Raw genomic sequence first — 19,869 nt, 5'->3', positions numbered from 1 at the left:
TTTTTTGTGAGGAAGATCAGCCCTGAGGTAACATCCATGCTAATCCTCCTCCTTTTGCTGAGGAAGACTGGCTCTGAGCTAACATCTATTGCCAATCCTCCTCCTTTTTTTTTTTTTCCCCAAAGCCCCAGTAGATAGTTGTACGTCATAGTTGCACATCCTTCTAGTTGCTGTATGTGGGACGCAGCCTCAGCATGGCCGGAGAAGCGGTGCGTCAGTGCACACCCGGGATCCAAACCCGGGCCGCCAGTAGCGGAGCGCGTGCACTTAACCGCTAAGCCACGGGGCCGGCCCTCTTAGTGTTGTTTCGATTTGCATTTCCCTGATGATAGTGATGTTGAACATCTTTTCATGTGCCTATTGGCCATCTGTATATCTTCTTTGGAGAAGTGTCTGTTCATTTCCTCTGCCCATTTTTTGATCGGGTTGTTTGTTTTTTTGTTGTTCAGTCGTGAGTTCTTTATATATTATGGAGATCAACCCCTTGTCAGATGTATGTTTTGCAAATATTCTCTCCCAGCTGGTGGGTTGTCTGTTCATCTTGATTCTGGTTTCGTTTGTCTTGTAGAAGCTCTTTGATCTGATAAAGTCCCACTTGTTTATTTTTTCTTTAGTTTCCCTAGTCTGGGTAGGCATGTCATCCGAAAAGATTCATTTATGACCATTGTCAAACAGTGTGTTGCCTATATTTTCTTCTATGAGTTTTATAGTTTTAGGCCTCACCTTCAGGTGTTTGATCCATTTTTAGTTAATTTTTGTGAATGGCGATAGCAGATGGTCCACTTTCATTCTTTTGCATGTGGCTGTCCAGTTTTCCCAACACCATTTATTGAAGAGACTTTCCTTTCTCCATTGTATGTTCTTAGCTCCTTTGTCGAAAATTAGCTGTCCGTATATGTGTGGTTTTATTTCTGGGCTTTCAATTCTGTTCCATTGATCTGTGCAGACACCATTTTTAATGATACTGATTTGCCGAAGACACCAGGCCAATGGTTCTGCAGAATGTTCCACTTACTGGGTTTATCTGGTTACTTCCTCGTGTTATTCTCTCCTAAAGTTTGTACATGTGACATTGGTGCTGGGAAAATCTTATGTGTCCAATTAACTTTTTGAACTCTTAGACAGGGGGATATATGAGAGTCTTGGAGTTGGATTAATTCTTTTTTGGAGGTCCTGCATGAACTTCACCTATTCCAGTGGATGACAGAGCTCAGGTTGCAGTTGCTAAAGGAATGTCCATTCTCCTCACACCTCAGAGTGAGACCCTTCTAGCTGAGAGTCTAGAAAGAGAAACAGAAATCTGAGAGGAAATAACTTTGGACTTAAATTTCTTTGGAATTTTCCGGTTTATTTTCCTCTCAAGAATTTTGGAAGAGAGGAAATTTCACATTGTTCAAATTTTGGACATTTATACATTATTTGGGGCATGTTTGTGCTCTCATTTGGGCTGCATGTGTAACTTCTGGTGAACCATATTGGACAATGTGGCTGGGCATAATTTAGAATGGGAAATATAATAGGGATAGACTTTACAACCTAAGATGCAGCAGGGAACTTGGAGTTGATTTTATTAATGTCCTATTCTGATTCACTTCAGAGCCTTCTGGAGACCAAGCGGAAGTGCCCAACATTGGTCCTAAGAGGAGCAATGGTTTGTATTGGAAGAATGGTGAAGGTACAACCTGGACTGCCCTGTTGAACTCTAGTCTCCTACCGCTGATGCAGGCAGCCACACTCCCAAAGGACCATGAATTTGGCTATTAAACTCAACAAATTAAGATAACAAAAAGGTTGAGGAACACTAGAAGAACCATGATCTCCTTTGTTATGGGCTGAATTGTGTCATGTCCCCCCACCCCCAGCCAATTCATATGTTGAAGCCCTAGCCCCCAGTGCCTCAGTGTGACTGTGTTTGGAGATAGTCTTTAAAGAGGAAATTAAATTAAAATGAGGCTGTTAAGGTGGGCCCTAATCCAGTTGACTAGTGTCCTTATAAATAGAGGAGATTAGGACACACAAAGAGACACCAGGGGCATGTGAGCACAGAGGGATGACCCTGTGAAGAGGTAACAAGAGGGCATCCATGTGCAAGCCAAAGAGAGAGGCCTCAGGGGAAACCAACCATGACAGCACCTTGATCTTGGACTTCCAGCCTCCAGAACTGTGAGAAATAAATTTCTGTCTATGGTATTTTGTTATGTCAGCCTGAGCAGACTAATACATTATTTTTTCTGTGTTCCTGCCAGTCCATGAAATAGAAACTTGCCCCCTTTCAGAAGTATAGATATCACCTGAGGTGTTTAAAAAATGTAATACTGATGATTGGGCCCTACACCCCAGAGATTCTTATCTAATTGGTCTGGGTGGTGGCCTGGGTATCAGGTGATTCTAAACTATAGCCAAGGTTGAGAGCTGCTGGGATAGGAGGTCAACCAAAAGTTGTATGGCACAGCAGCTAGAGATGATTGAGACCAGGGCTTTGCCAACAAAGCAGGAAAATGACGAGAATCCAGCCACCCCACAAAACTTTTAGGGAAAGTTGGTCTTATTACTGGGAATTTGGACCCTGTGAACTGTTCAGTGCGAATTGCTTTCTCAGCATTCAGTGATCCTACTAAGCCTTTCATTATGCACATAGATGCCAGTTTTTAGGGTCTAGGAATAAATAGTACTATATCAAGACAAAAGGGGAACAAATTCTTTCAGCCTTCAGCAGGAGCCTGAAAGAAAGCCACGCCCAGTACCCTCCTTACAAATTTGAATTACTGGCCTTAAAATGAGTAGTCACTCACAAGTTTTAGAATTTCATACTTGGGGTGGCTATTGAAGTGTGAACTGACAACCACACAGTGCTTTCAGATTAGCTGGAGACACTGTACTGCACTGTGGCCATGTGCTTGCATGCTGTACCACTGCACAGTGACAGTTCACACATGGAAAAGGGATATTACAACACTCATATTCTTTAAAATTTTTTTTAAATTTTATTTTTAATTTACATACGATAAAATTTACTCTTATTAGTGTACTGTTCTGTGAGTTTAGACAGAGCCTAGAATCATATAACTACCACAATCAGGATATAGGACAGTTCCATCACTCCCCCAAATTCCCTTACCAGTGCCTAGATTCTTGGCATGCAGACACTCTCCATCCTCCCGAACCCCAGATGCTTAGGGTCTCTGTGGACAGTTTTGGCACAACACCAAATGCAGCTCACTTTTGACCCTCCTGAAGTGGGCACAGCAGGTGGAGATAAAGGGGAAAGGCGGGTCCTAGCAGTCATGAGAAGGGGGATGGGCCCATGATCTTCCCAAACAGGCCATATGGCTGGAATTCAAAGTTCCAGCAAGGGGTGGCCCCATTTTAGGGTTTTAGGGCACTATTAGTGCCTTATCATTCAGGGCTAGGTTCTGTACCAGAGCTTAGAGAGAGAAACAATTGCTCACCAGGTTTCAAATGTACCAAGATAACTTTGAAAGCCTTCCTACTAGCACACACTGGAGCAGCAGACTCAATACTAGGCAGTTATTGCATCATCTCAAAGGAAACACTCTTATAATCAATTAAACTCATTACATTTGAATATTCAGTTCCTGCCAAAGCACATCTTAAATCCTCATTTCAAAATAATGTGTTCACAGAGATCAGGTCTACTATATAAAGGACATCATGAAACTAATTATTTCAAGAAGCATTATAAAGTCTTTTGCCAGAGCAAAATCTCTTTAAAAGGGGCTTTCCAGCATTGCTCAGAATATACTTGTTCACTGATACTAAACTAGATACTGTGGAACAATGGTGGGTAGCCTTACTATTTCTAATTTTAGTATTCATAACAGAATGGACTTCTACAAAGAATTCCCTTCAGCTCTCCCTGGGGACAAAGAAAGTCCTTTGGGACTTCTCAGAAGTAGAACAAATTCCTGAAGGTGATATAGCTGTGTTTCAGTCCAGATCCTTGACTGCAAGCAACAGAATTGGACTCTGGTTGATTTAGGCAGAAAAAGAATTCATTAAAAGGATATTGGGCAGCTCCCAGAATCAGCAGGTGGGCTGAAGAAGCAGTTTTGTAGGCAGGAACAACACTCAAACCACGCTGCAGAACAGGTCTGGTGAGGAGCCCACTGCAGCACCTCTGAGCACTCCAGTCTGCAGCTTTCACCACTGTCACCCTGCACGGAGCTCTATCTTGCTGTGAATGCTAGCGCTGCCCGAGAGATACTCTGTCTGGGTCCCTGATTCTTTGTCTCTAACTACTAAGACAAAGTCTAGGGTGACTGGTCTAGGTTGTGTGCCAACACTCTAGCTGCAAGGAAGAGTAAATGTGGCATTCTGTAGAGGGAGGCAGGCTCTGCCTCCTTCCAAGAATCATAAGATGGGGAAGTCCCTAACCAGAGGAAGTGGGTTCAAATGCACACTCAAAAAGAATAGCAAAAGACCTAGCATAGGCTGACGGGGGCGGGGGCTGCTTGGTGTCACATGGCACCAAGTTAGTCATTGCTACCTCATTTGGGGGCAGAATAGAGGAAGGCAGAGTGGGCTGACCCTGAGCTGAGGAAAGTCATCAAAGAAAGAAGCAAGGGCTCTATTTCCTTCAGGGCCTTAATATTTTGCTCCAAGATTGGAGAGAATGAGAACTGCCTAATGGTTGGGGGTGGGGGCTCTATCAGGAGCTTCAGTGCCCTGTACAAGGCAGAGAAAGCAATCGATGTTGTCCTCAGAATATAACTTCCTTGTCTAGAGACCTTGGCTTGATGACTTGGGTGATCTGGGAATAAGTAGGTGGTGGTGGTGGGTGGAGGGAGAGAATTTAGAGTACTTTTCTCAGCAAGCCATTGCCTTTGATCCCTTGATGGAATGCTCCTGAACATACCTGGGGACAAAAATCAGGCACCACATTACATTTTCTGATTTCAGCCATTTGGTTCCAAAGATAAGAGGTCTATGTATAAAAACTCTAGGGAGTTTCTGCTCTAAAATACTCATTGTACAAGCTCTCCCCTAGATTTACATTTGCTGATAACAGTACTTCCATTAGCCAGGGTGTAAAAGTTCAGGAACAAGCCCCACCATCCCTGGGGTGACCCACAACCAGAAGAGTTTGACTGACTTTTATTAAATATATTTGGGATGCCCAAGCCTGATCAGAAAAGGCAGAGGAACCAATATGAGGCATTCTTGGCACACATCTGAAATGCCACAAGGATGAATTAATGGCATCAGGATGAATTAATGCCATATTTTTACCACTGCATTTTGGTCTTTGGATAATACACTTGGCTGCTCACTGATCTCTCATTGGAATGAGTGAGGGAGGCAAGCCTACAGGGAACTTCACTCAGTGTTTAACTACTCTTAGTGCCCTTAGTAGTGTCCAGTAAGCTAGCCCCTATTGCCTCTCACCATGAACAAGAAGAGGAAAAAGCAAGGGAAATGACAGGATAAGGGGCCTGGGTGCTGCTGTGAAATTTGAGGCTGCCCTGTGAGCCATCATTAGACAGCTACTTCCTAGCATGTGGTAAGGAAACTTGGGTCCCTCTACTGTGTACAAAGTTGTAGTCAGAAAGCAAGGCAAGTCCAGATAAAGTGATCTACCAAAATAACTTATTGCTCATAAAGGAATTGGTTAGGAAAACTACCTCCACATACCCCAGTGTAGACAGGGAACAATCTTCTCACACCCAGTACAGAAGGCAAGGACAAATCCTTTGAGGGATTCAGCTTTGTATGAAATTGAGGGAAACAGTACCTAAACTAGAGAGTGAGGGAGTTGGGTGGTGAATTCAAGTGGGGAGATGGAGACAGCCACCTATCAAGCTCTCCCACCCACCTACCTGGGGAATCCTGTGCAGCACCCTTTGAAACAAACAGTCCATATGTGGGGAATTTGGAGGTAGCTGGGTAAAGCAGACAATGCTAGTTGTTTGCCCAAATCCATTTCTCCCCTTTCTTCCTTGCTGGTACGGTCCTGAAGTAGTCTTGTGCTTCAGGAAGGGGCCCTACCCCAGCCTTGTGTTGGGGTGGTGGTGGAATCTTGAATAGTCAATACCAATCACTGATGGACTCATTCTCCTTGGCGGTTTAGGTATGGGCATGTGACTCAGTCCTAGGACCTGAGGGGAAGTCCATTGGGGGACTTTTGGGAATGGTTTTCCTCAGTAATAAAAGGAGATGTATAGGAGGAAACTCCCCTCTTCTTGACAGGATGTTGCTGTGTTGAGCATGCAATGCTGGAAGTGCTATAGCCATCTTGCAACCAGGAAGAAAGATCTGCTGTCAGTAGAGTAAGACAGAGAAAAAAGAATGGAAGCCCCTTTGGTGATGTCATTTGATTACTATTTCAGTCAACCCTGAAACTACCACACAGAAATTTTTAAGCCAGTTCTAGAAAATGACCTATCCCTTTTTCTCTTGGAGAAGGCTGTGGGATAGGGAGTGAATTTTCTTCGTTGAGGCACAAAGATTTTTACTGGGAGCATAATGTAGTAGGTTATGAGAGTTCAAATTGTGACACGCACATTGTGGCAAGAAGTCCTTCTTGGGGATAGGCTGAGATCTTGAAAAAATGAAAACATTTTCCTGTCCTTCAAGGTAATGGAGACCAGCCACTGGGTATATTTACATAGCTGGTCAGTGGCTTGAAAAGGGCCAGGTCAATGGAAGAGGAGTATTGCCATGAGAAACACTGATTTGCACCAAAGAACCAAACCTAGAACCTTGGCCAGGGGTTAAGTCTCAAGGGTATCCATCCCATGAATGGAAACATCACCTTACTTGTGCTTTGAGATCTTGCCACCTAAGCATCTGCATGAGAGAAAAGTTGCCCTGTCTGTATCCCAGGATATCACCTTCTCACGGCCCTCTTGTCACATGAATGGAGACCAGATCCTGTCTGTACCTCAAGACCTTGTACCACAATCATCTAGCCAATGTGTGAGAACCCTTAGCCATAGCAATTGAAGGGGTGCTTTCAGGTCACCCTGGACATCTATTGGTGTCAGAGAGGAGCTCCTGTATCTACACTTTGAGACAAGGACTGGGATGTATTAGTACACCACTAGCTAGGGACAGAGAGGCACAGATACTGTTATATACCTGACAACTGAAATAATATGCCTTGGTACCAACCTTATTACAAAAATAAATGGTAATGTGAGTACTAAAATTATATGGCTGGACTTGACTATAAGGCAATCATCCAAATCTAGAATTATAATTGTTGTATTTAGATTATCATCAAAAGAAAAATACAAAATTAACATATTTTATGAAGAATTTATGGACACCTGAGAATACACTTTTGGACCCCCCGTGGGCCATGGACCCTAGTTTGAGAAACATTAGGTTAGGACAGTCTCAGAAGGGATTATCAATATGAGAAGAAATAATATTAAAACCTAAATTGGACTTTTCTTCCTATGACATGAGGGTGACAATTCAAGGCTTAATCCAATGTTTCTTAACTACAGTATATCTAAGAATCACCTAGAATGCCTGGTGAAGTGATTCCTAGGTCCTACTCCAAGAAATTCTGATTTAGTAGTTCAGGGAGTGAGGCCCAGGTGTCTGCATTTTAAACAGGTGATTCTGATTCAGGTGGACCATGGATCATACTTTCAGAAACACTGAACCTGCCAACAAGAAGTGGGCCACCAAAGTAATATAGCCCCAAGGAGAGGAATTCTCCCCAATAACCATCTTCCATGGATCCAAGGGAAACAACAGGCCAGAGAAATTCTCCCAAGACAGACCCATGGGTGGGAGAAGATAAATTGGTTGATCAAGGAATGCACTCTACTAGCAGGGAAGGGAATCTTGGCTATCCCAGTAGAGTCCCGACTTTGGACTGGTAGTGACTGTTGTGTGCTGTTTCCTTTCCTCTTTTCCAAATGCTAGTTTTAATTTTAGTTATCTGGTTTTCCTTCAACCATTGTGCAACTGGATATACTGGAGGTTAGTTAAATGTATCATTTAGGCACAGTTTGCCTAACTCTGATGATTGTATCAGTTAAAAATTTTAGTTAAAAGTGATAGAAAACCCATCTAAACTCATGTAAGCAAACAAAGATTTTTTTATTTTAAGAGTTTCATTGAGGACTACATCAAACTAAAAAGCTTCTGCACAGCAAAGGAAACCATCAACAAAACGAAAAGACAACCTAACAATTGGGAGAAGATATTTGCAAACCATACATCTGATAAGGGCTTAATCTCCAAAATATATAAAGAACTCATGCATCTCAACAACAAAAAAACTACCAACCCAATTAAAAAATGGGCAAAAGACCTGAACAGACATTTCTCCAAAGAAGATATACAGATGCCAACAGACACATGAAAAGATGTTCAAAATCACTAACTATCAGGGAAATGCAAATGAAAACTACAATGAGATATCACCTCACGCCCGTCAGAATGGCTATAATTAACAAGACAGGAAACAACATGTGTTGGAGAGGATATGGAGAGAAGGGAACTCTCATACACTGCTGGTGGGAGTGCAAACTGGTGCAGCCACTATGGAAAACAGTATGGAGATTCCTCAAAAAATCAAGGATAGAACTACCATATGATCCAGCTATTCCACTGTTGGGTATCTATCCAAAGAACTTGAAAACACCAATTTGTAAAGGTACATGCACCCCTGTGTTCATTGCAGCGTTATTCACAATAGCCAAGACTTGGAAGCAACCTAAGTGCCCATCAAGGGACGAATGGATAAAGAAGATGTGGTATATATGCACAATGGAATACTACTCAGCCATAAGAAACGATGAAATCCAGCCATTTGTGACAACATGGATGGACATTGAGGGTATAATGCAAAGTGAAATAAGTCAGAGTGAGAAGGTCAAATACTGTGTGATTTCCTTCATTAAGTAGTAGATAATAACAACAATAAACAAACACATAGGGACAGAGATTGGATTGGTGGTTACCAGAGGGGAAGGGGGGAGGGAGGAGGGTGAAAGGGATAATTCGGTACATGTGTGTGGTGATGGGTTGTAATTAGTATTTGGGTGGTGAACATGATGTAATCTATGCAGAAATAGAAGTATAATGATGTACACCTGAAATTTTTACAATGTTATAAACCAATGTTACTGCAATAAACAAAAAATTTTAAAAAAAAGAGTTTCATTGAGATCTAATTGATATGTAATAAACTGCACATATTGAGAGTGCACAATTTGATGTTTTGACATATATATATATATATATATATATACATATATATATACCAATGAAACCATCACCACAATCAATATAATGAATATACATCACCCCAAATTTCCCTATGGCCCTTTGTAATCCCTCCCACCTACCCTTGCCCCCTTGCCCCCACCCCCAGGCAACCACTGCTCTGCTTTCTGTCACTATAGATTAGTTTGTGCTTTCTAGACCTTTATATACGTGGAGTCATGCCGTACGTAGTCTGTTTTGTCTTGCTTCTTTTACTCAGCACACTTGATTTTGAGATTTATCCATGCTATTGTATCAGTAGTTCATTTATTTTTATTGCTGAGTAGAATTCCATTATGTGGATGTACCACAATTTGTTTATCCATTCATGTGTTGATGGACATTTGGATTGTTTCCAGTTGGAGACTATTAAAAATAAAGTGGCTACAAAAATTCTTTTTTTTTTTTTTGGTGAGGAAGATTGGCCCTGAGCTAATATCTGTTGTTAATCTTCCTCTTTTTGCCGAGGAAGATTGTCCCTGAGCTAACATCTGTGCCAATATTCCTCTATTTTGTATGTGGAACACCTCCACAGCATGGCTTGATGAGTGGTGAGTAGGTCCGTGCCCGGGATATGAACCTGCGAAACCCGGGCCACCAAAGTGGAGCATACAAATTTAGCCATTACGCCACTGGGGTGGCCCCTAAAAATTCTTGTACAAGTCTTTGTGTGAAAATATACTTTCATTTCTCTTGTGTAAATTCCTAGGAGAAGAATGATTGAATGGTACAGCAGATGTATATTTAACTTTTTAAGAAACTGCCAAACTGTTTTCCAAAGTGGCTGTACCATCTTACATTCCACCAACAATGTATGAGAGTTCCAGTTCCTCCACATACTCCGACAATTCGTTTGGTTAGTCTTTTTAATTTTAGCCATTCTAATAAGGGAATAGTGGTATCTCATTGTAGTTTTAATTTGCATTTCCCTAATAACTAATGATGTTGAGTATCTTTTTACGTGCTTATTGCCATCCATATATCTTCTGTGGTAAAGTGTCTGGTCAAATCTTTTGCCTATTTTTTATTTTAATTGGGTTGTTTTTTTATTATTGAGTTGCAAAAGCTCTTTATAGATTCTTGATTCAAGTCCTTTATCAAATATATGATTTGCAGTTATTTGCTGCCATTCTGTAGCTATTTTCATTCTCTTAACAATGTCTTTCAATGAGCAGAATTCTTTATTTTGATGAAATAAAAAAATTTTTGACTCATTGTTTTAGTTAGAATGCTTAACAGAAAATATAACTTCATAAGAAAACAATAATTAAAGATAAGAAAATTTTATTATCTCATAAAATAAGTTCTGAGGTAGGATGGCTCTAGTGTTTGTTAACTTAACTGCTCAACAATGTCATCAAGGACCCGGATACTATTCATCTTTCTGCTCTGCCATCCTTAGCCTCCTCGATTTATCTTCAGGCTAGTCCCCTCATAGTTGCAAGGTGGCTGCTGGAGTTTTGTGTATCATATTCAGACATGCAACAAAGGAAGAATCTGGACTATCTTTTCTGTGTGTCTCTCACAATGAGGAAACCTTTCTTGGAAGACTCCCAGCAGATCTTTCTCCATATCACATGACCATCCATAAACTAGCATAAACCTCTTAGATCAGAGGTTGGCACACTACCACCAGTGGGCCAAATCCAGCCTGCTGCCTGATTTTGTATGGCCTGTGAGCTAACGATGGTTTTTACATTTTTAAAGGGATGAAAAAGTCAAAAGAAGAATAATATTTTGTGACGTGAAAATTATATGAAATTCAAATTTCAGTGTCTAAAGAACTTCCAGTTTCAACTTGGAGATGTAGAGAGCTAGAAAGATGTCACTCCTGCCATAATAAGAAAAAAGCTGGACAGACTGCAAATTAGCGACTCTTCATGAATCCTTCAGAGAACTGAGGCCACAAGCCAAATGACCTGGAGAGACACAGGTGCCCTCAGGGAGACACAGGACCTGAGCATTTGCTTCCCTGGGGCAGATACTACTTGCTGCCATACAAGCCAGTAAGAAAATCAAACTAGAAATTTTGGTGAATTGCTGGAGGCAATTGCTGGAGAGGGAGCTAGTGTGAGAGTATGGATCTCCTGGGAGCTGTAGTGACAGGGGCATTCTCAACTTCTTGGGGCATTTTCCTTCAGGAATCCCCGTGCCCTAGGCTCTCACAATAGAACTAGTAGAATCTGAAGAAAGACTCCCACCCCATCAGCCCCACTCCACCCAGCCTCCAGGGTGCTAGCTGGGGGAGGGGAACAGCAGCCACTGCAAAATCTGAAATCCACCCAGACTCTTTCTTCTATCTCCTTTGTGGAACAAATAGCTTAATCTGCAATGGGAAGGGATCCTATGGAAGGTCCCGATAGGGGAATCACAACTGAGATCTTTAGGGATTTGAAATAAATCTGTGCACCTTGCATCAAGCACTGATCTCCTTTCAAGTAGCACATTTTGGTTTGCTCTGGTGGATGCTGAGTGCCTGGCCTTAGGCATACAACACCCTTAGGCATACAACCTAAGCTGCCTATCATTAATATTTTTTCCTGATCTACTAAGTGATAAAATATGGTGTTCCCACAAGTATTCCATAATGAAAGGGAAGTAACTATAAGATTGCACTCAAGCAGATCCTGGAGGTACAAATAAGTTGCATGGTTGATCCAGGGCTCAAGTTCCCTGGATCCCACACCTATGGGATCATGAAGAATTACCTATGGCCAGATTATACAGGAGTAAAAAGACTATTTGGCCTAGTTTATGGATTGTTCCATGATATGTTTGCTGCCACCAGCTGGAAGTAGACTGCTGCAGTTCCACTCATGGATGACCTTGAAGGACAGTGGTGAAGGGACATCCTATCACTGGGCAGAATTTCAAGCAATAAAACTGGTTGTCCACTTTGCCAAGAAGGAGAGAGAGTCAGAGGTGTGGACCTACACTAAATCATAGACAATTTCTAATGGTTTGGTTGGAGGGTCAGGAACTGAAAAGGAACAAGAGTGGAAGAGTATAATGGCATAGAGATCTGGGGAAGAAGCATGCACATTGAACTCTCAAAATTGTCCCAGAATTTGGGACTGTTTATATAACTTGAGAATACTCACCAAAGCCCCCAACTACAGATGAGGCTCTCAATAATCATGGAAGGACAAGATGACCCATCCTATGAACATCAGTCAGTCTCCCTTCCCAGCCACTCCAGTGCTTGCTCAACAGACTCTTGAACAAAGGGCCAACTTCCGCTCATAAAGCTGAATTGGTCTTTGCTGAGTGACCATTTTGTTAACCTTAATTGTTTGTCATGAGCTTCCAATGAGGGATTATGGCTCGAGAGGACAAACTAGCTACACAGTGACATGTTGATTATACTAGACCTCTTCCCTCATGGAGCATGCAATTATTTGTTGTCTTTGTAATCCTTAATTATTCTGGAAATGGATTTACCTTCTTTGACCACCATGCTTCTGCAAATCCCACTATCCATGGGCTTACTGAGTACCTCATTCACCATTATGATATTACATAGGACACCCTTCTGACCAAGGAACTCATCTTACAGCAGAAAAAGTCAGGCAATGAACTTATGTTCACTGTTCTTACTACATATCTCACCACCCGAAAGCAACTGGCCTTATAGAATGGGAAGGGTAGTTGTGGCACCAGTTGTGAGGCAGCACCTTGTTAGGTTGGGGTGCCATCCTACAGTAATGGATAAATATATGGTGGTTTTATCTCATAGCCAGAATACATGCATCCAGGAATCAAGGGATGGAAAAAGAAGTGATCCCTCTCACTATTACACTTAATGAGACACTTGTAAAAATGTTGCTTTCTGTCTCTGTGACTCAACTCTCCCAGTTTAGGGGGTTTTTTTTGGATTAAAATTTTAATTTTAAATTCATTTGTGGAATGTGCACACGCTTGACCTTGTTTGCATCCCACTGACTTTAATATTATCAGGCCATCTTGGCTGCCGGAGGGAGTATTGAGGGAACACTGAGCTGGGGGCCAACACACATAGGCTCAAGCTCTGGCTCTGCTGTGCATGTGCCAGCTATGTGACATCACTGGTCATTTCACCTCTCTGCACACCAAACTCTCCATAGATAAAATGAGGGGTTTGGTGGCAGAGCTCTCACAAAGTCTGACATTTTATGCATGGGCCTGGAGTTGCTTCTTCTTTAGAATGGCAGATTTTTACCATTCCATCCAATCTTTTACATTGCTATTCTTGCCAACAGAAACACGCTTTTCTGAGAGCTGGGATAGAGGGCATTAGGTAAAGATATTATCTGAAACTATGAATCAGAGTCAGGTGAACAAACATGACTTTATGTACCATCCACATGCTGATGACTCTTAATCTCCAACTGGGCCTCTTCCCTGAGATCTAGACTTAGAACCTACCTGTCTACTCCATTTGGAAATCTAACAGCTATTTCAAACGTAACATGGCCAAATAGAGAAATTGATTCCCCACTTCCAAATCTGTTCCCTACTCCAGCCTTCCTCACTTTAGCAAATGGTACCACCATCTACCTAGTTACTCTGAGAACCTTATTTGATTCCTTTCTTTCACTCATATCCCCACATCTAGTTCTTTAATAAACTCTTTGGATCTGCCTACAAAATACATGCCAAAGCTGACACTTCTTCCATCTCCACTGTCTACTAGACCACGTTCCCCTCTCTGTACCTAGGTTATAGCCATAGCTTCTGAATTGGTCTTTGACTTCCCCTCATTCCCCTGTAATCCATCCTCCACAGTGATCATTCAGAAGAAAGAGCAGATTGTGTCACCCGCTTGCTTAGATCCCTCCCGTGGTTTTGCCTTTGCACGTAGAATCGAATCCACATGGCTTACCGTGGTCTACAAGGCACTGCCCGGTCCAGCCCTGCCACTCTCAGCAGCCTCCTCTTCCTCCGTTTGCCCCTCCTTCACCTCATATTGTTCTGGGCACCCTGGCCTTCCCTCTGTCCCTGAACATACCAAAGTCTTTCTCCTCTCAGGGCCTGTGCTGTCCTTCCTGCCTGAAATGCTCTTCGCCTAGATCTTGGCATGGCTGCCTCTTTCTCATTATCAATATCACCTCCTCATCTCAAACGTGACATCCCCTGAGCAGCCATCCCTGACCACCCTACCAGTTTAGGGGTTTTAATACTGAAGAGAGGAGTGGTTCCCCTGAGGTATGTTTGACAACAGCCACCTTGTCATTTCAAGCTTCTCATGCCACTGGGCAGACAGGCTAGAAAAAAGGGAGAGAGTTCCTGATCAGGCTGGGATGATTGACTCTATCAAGGGGAAAAAAGGTTGCCACTGGGCAAGGGTGAGTATGGGTGGCACCAGGGGAATCTTCTGGGGTACTTCCTGCTACTACCATGTCCAGAAGTAAAAGCTAGTGGAAGACTAAAGCAACGCCATTTGGGCAGGACCACCAAGGGCTCAGAATTTAGAATGGGTAGTAGGGGAGAGAGGTCATAAATACCAGCTACAACCTCCTGACCAGTTGTAGAAATGAATATTTCCACTTGAATATCTTTACTTTATGTGTTATGCATATGTGTATATATATTTATATATGTTTTTAAAATTATTTTTCTTTCACTCTCCTCCATTGCTCTATGTAGAAGTGATGGTGAACTTTATCATTTAGTCCGTAGGTTACAGAATATAATGATCGGGACGGAATTGGAGAAGGAAAGGACATCATGCAGAGATCCTGGACTTGGACCTGGACGTAGTAACTGATGAGACTTTTGTTGACTCTTTATGGGGAAGGGGTGAGTGTGCTTTCAGTTGTATATGGAATAGTTGTATTATGTAAGATTGCATTTTTGAAATTCCAGGTATGGGACGGTGGCTATTGGGCAGACAAGGAGTGGCCTGTGGTGGACAGCTTTTGTTTTTGCCTGTGCAGCATCCTCCTTTTAGTAATAACTCCTCCTTTTTCCTATCAGGAACTATCCCACCCCAATAATTACATACACTCTTGGTGAAACTGTCCATTAGGGTCTCTTATTTCCCATGGTGAAGCATGTGATCTAGTTTAGGCCAATAAGATTCTTTCAGGAACTTGAACCTTGAGTGTAATAACACAAAGATAGGAAAAATATTGCTGGAGCAGATCCATCTCAACAATGGCATCCTGTCCGTTACAACTGATTACCTAGATCCTAGAATTAGTCCTGGTTCTGAGATTCAATTGTTCAGTTTTGTTTTTTTTTTATTCTGTGAGTTATCTCATTCTTCTTCAAGTAAATTCTCTTTGTTCTTTTCTTAGAATAAATCAGGTTTGGTTGCTTGCAATCAAGGGATCCTAACCAATACCCCATTATATATTGCTGAATGAAAAAGGCAAGTCATAAAACAGTATGGAGGAGAGTAGATCAAAATGGAGGACTGAGCACACACTCTAGCATCCTGCTCCTATTCTAAATATTTGGAAATGACAGAAGTGATATATTTTTAAAAGAAATAAATATAGTGCTTGAAAACTACAAGAGATACTCCCAGTAGACCTAGAATTATGAGGACTCTGTAAAAGAAGGAAGGCAAATGTGATTGGAAAGACAAAGGAAACCAAACCCTTGAATCACACAAGCAGGAAAAAAATGCTACAAAAGCTGGAGGCATCTTGGAGGAGAGGATGTTTCAAGCTTAGAGATAACAGAAACTTGTAGCAAAAGAGAACCAAGGGTGATTGCTTGAAGGATGAAACAAGGGTAAGTGTGTGAGGAGAAGCCCTTGGGCTACACAGGCAAGGCCCCTTGGAAAGCAAGGAATTCTCCTACCCCCAGAAGACTACCTACCAGTGCACCCTGTCCAGCAGCATGTCGACGGCATCCTGACCTCAACACTGAGTGCAACACTGAGTGCAACACTGAGTGCAGGCTCTGGTTAACACAGTGTAGCATTCATGCAAGATTCGGAGAAAATTTCAAATCAGCATATAGTATGATTTCATCTATCGGATCTTTGTGAAAAAGAAAAAAAACCTCACCAAACCTATTTACGGAGAGTATATATACATTTTATATGCATAACAAAGGGTCTGGAAGAATATACCGCAATCTGTTAACGATGGTTACTCCTTAAAGGTGATCAGACTGCTTCTGCTTTTTACTTTATGAGGTTCTTTATTGTTGAGATTTTTTTTTTTGAAATAAGCATGTATTAGGTATTTTTTAAAAGTCTCTTTCATTATTTTTTCTCATACAATTATTTTATTGAGATATTATTCACATACCAAAAAATTTACCCCTTTAAAGTGTAAAATTCAATGATTTTTTGGTGTATTCACAAGGTTGTGCAACCATCATCAATGCCTAATTCTAGGTATTGAATGTTCTAGAATATTTTCTTCGTCCCCTAAAGAAACCCCATGCCCCTTAGCAGTCACTTCCCATTCCTCCTTCCACCAGCACCACTGGCAACCACTTCTTGTCTCTATAGATCTGCCTCTTCTCAACATCTCATATAAATGAAATCACACAATGTGTGGCCTTTTGTGTTGGCTTCTTTTACTTAGCATGTTTTCAAGATTTATCCATGTTGTAGCATGTATCAACACTTCATTATTTTTTATGGCTGAATAATATTAAATTGTGTGGATATACCACATTTTGTTTATCTGTTCATCAATTGATGGACATTTATTTCCACTTTTGGGCTATTATGAATAATGCTGCTAGGAACATTTGTGTACAAGTGTTCATGTGGGTATATGTTTTCAATTCTTTTGAGTATATACCTAGGAGTGGAATTGCTGGGTCATATTGTAACTCTATGTTTCACTGTTTTAGGAACTGCCAAGCTGTTTTCCGAAGCAGTTGCACCATTTACATTCCCATCAGTAATGTCTGAGGGTTCTGATTTCTCCACATCCTCACCAACATTTGTTATTGTCCAATGTATTCATTTTTCTAATTAAAATAATCTATAGTAGACATCTCTTAGGACTTTGGGAACGACTCTGGATACACAGGTGTGGGCTTCCAGACACCAAGTTTGTAAACATGACCCTGTTCTCTGGCCACAGATGATTGGACTAGGAGTGGTCATCTGATCCAATAGAACCAATAAGCCCTTTCCCTGGGACCCTTGGAATTGAGACTAAGAGATTCCAGTCTCAGTTTGATGGCACTCTTAAACAACAGAGGAGATGGAAATTTTAGAGCTGTTGGTAATCATTTCCCACCTTGTGGACCAGGAAGCGGTGAGAATCAATCGGCAGTAAGAGAGAGAAGAATGAAGCAAATATGTACTGAGAAGCAGAGATTAGAGATGGAAAGAGAGAAATTCCTGGGTGTTTGAGAGTTTGATTCCTTCCTGAGACCCAGTTTCTTCCTGCCCTTGGATTTCCCAAGCCACTCTTGTATCTTTATACAGCATTACCTTTCTTGCATAAGCTAATCTGAATTTGTTTGTTACTTGTAACCAAAAGAACATTAACTAATACAGAAATAAAACATGAAAAATAACAAGGGGTTTTATAAAACAAAAACAACAGGCAGCCTCTTTAGATAACCAAGGAGAGGAAAATAAGTCATTGTCTCTCTTTCCTTTCTCTCTCTGGATCCGCTCCATTCTCCTGCTTCTTTCTGCGAATCAGATTCTTCCTCTCTCTCAGAGCCCCACTGCTCCACTACAATTTCAACTTGCAGGTTTACAATGGTGGTGACTCCTACTCTGACTCTAAATGACCTTTTGATCCAAATGCCCAGAATTATCTTTCTGATCAGTCTCTCAGGGTCCCATTTCTAGTTCTCAGAATGACCTGATTGGCTCAGTTCAAGGCATGTGTCCAGCACTGGTCCAAAGAGCTGCAGCTAGATGTTTGAAGCCACCTTCCATGGTCTGTGCATACGGAAGTTTCTCTACAAAGCAGGATTGGGTATGGAGGAGATAAATGTGCATACCTTTTGAGACCCTGCATATCTGGGAATGTCTTTTTTTCTGCCCACATACATGAGTAATAGCTTGGTGGGATACAGAATTCTTGGATCACAACCGTGGTTTTCCCTAAAACTCTATAGGTATTGCTCAATTGTCTTCTCACATTTTGTGGTGTAGAAGAGAAATCTGAGGGTGATCTGATTTTTTTCCCTTTGTGGTTAACTTGCTTTTTTCTTTTTGGATTCTTATAAGATTTCTTTCCTTACTCATGAAATTCCTTCATGTTGTTTTTCTTTTGACTCATTATCATCATCTTTTTATTTTTTAGGTTACAAGAATTTCTTTAGCCTTTATTCTGAATAACTGACTTGGTTTGTGGCAGTATCCAATGTACTGTTCACTATCTCCACTGTCTTTTCAAATTTGATAATCACGTTTTTCATCTGAAAGTAAGCTTGGATTGTTCCCTCTTCAGAGATGGAACGCCCTCTCAAATCTCATTGAGAATACTAATTTGCAATTTTCTAAAGTTATCACCTATTTATTGCAGCAAGTCTATTTCAAAGGTAAACATTTCCCCAGAATGATCTTCTCTCTTAAATTTTTGAGTCTTTTTACAAGCTCATTACTTGTCTCTGACTGCTCATTCTGAAGAGGGAATCTGTGTTTGTCTATTACTGACATTAGAGACAGATTCCTTCTGAGACAGTATCCTAGACAAAGGGAAAAAGAGAAAGTTTATTTTTTATGTAGTTTTATTTTGATATATTGGAGGAATTCAATTGGGACATGAAGAATGTGGAATGAGCTACCAAAAGGTAGTCATATGCCAGGGAGGTTAATTGTTTTGTTAAATGATCAGTTTTTTCCCCAACCATTCCATGTGCCAGCACCGTGGTGTATATTTCCCAATGTCTCTCATGACTTGAATTTTCTCCCTACAGTGACCTTTCATTCCACTCTTGCCTCAGGATCCTGCTGTCTGATATTTGGAGCTCCTGTGTGGGGTCATAAGCCTAATTGCCCGTGGAAAATAGGGAGCCCACAGTACAACAAGGAATGTTCCTGATGTGCCACTGCTTATTGTGATAGCCTGCAGCTAGTTGGGGTACAACGCTCCTTCTCTAACTGGTTCCGCTACCTTTTTCAGAATCTTATTATGGTGATGCCTCCCACTTTGCACACCATTTGTAGCAAAATGAAGGCTGGGGTCAGACTTCAGCTAGTTGGTCCACATGTGGGATGCTGGGACAGTTAACCCAGTCCTTTGGTTTTCTTCCTGGCATCTGTCTTGTGGCCTGCCTCTGTTCCCAGTCCCGGCGGCTGACTTTGGACATTTCCAAAGCTCTTCTCTAGAATAGCCATCTTACTTCTTAGATGAGCCCCTGCTTTGCCTGAGTTCAATTGTAGGTTACTCACTGCTTTTATCTAACTGTCTTGTAGATGTTATAAAATGTTTCTGATCTATTCATTGTTAGCTCATAAAGACTTTTTCTTATTTTTATAGTTTTTCAGTTGTTTCAATGGGATTATGAAAGGAAAGGACTTAAATACATGTGCTGAAATCACTATCTTTTATGCATACTGAAGTGCTTAGGGATGAAGTGTATTGATGTCTCTAACTTACTTTGAAATGCATCAAAAAGTATTATGGATTGATGGATAGATATGTGATAAAACAAATATAGCCAAATATTAATTATAGAATCTAGGTGGTGGATATATGAGTG

At 41.3% G+C, this 19,869-nt stretch overlaps 1 long non-coding RNA gene across 1 annotated transcript in view; it reads left to right on the top strand.

The window, feature by feature from the left end:
- LOC131401017 (uncharacterized) overlaps nt 1-16,115 on the top strand; it is a 35,020-nt gene extending 18,905 nt beyond the window's left edge. Inside the window, exons 2-3 of the long non-coding RNA XR_009217494.1 lie at nt 14,898-15,024; nt 15,525-16,115. This is a non-coding gene — a long non-coding RNA (uncharacterized LOC131401017). The remainder of the gene's footprint in view (nt 1-14,897; nt 15,025-15,524) is intronic.
- Nucleotides 16,116-19,869: the final 3,754 nt, after the last annotated feature.

The sequence above is a fragment of the Diceros bicornis genome, chromosome X (genome assembly GCF_020826845.1).
Source record: "Diceros bicornis minor isolate mBicDic1 chromosome X, mDicBic1.mat.cur, whole genome shotgun sequence".
Lineage (NCBI taxonomy): Eukaryota > Metazoa > Chordata > Mammalia > Perissodactyla > Rhinocerotidae > Diceros > Diceros bicornis.
Note: the sequence above shows the minus strand (reverse complement) of the source record. Positions and strands in the feature narration are given on the sequence as shown.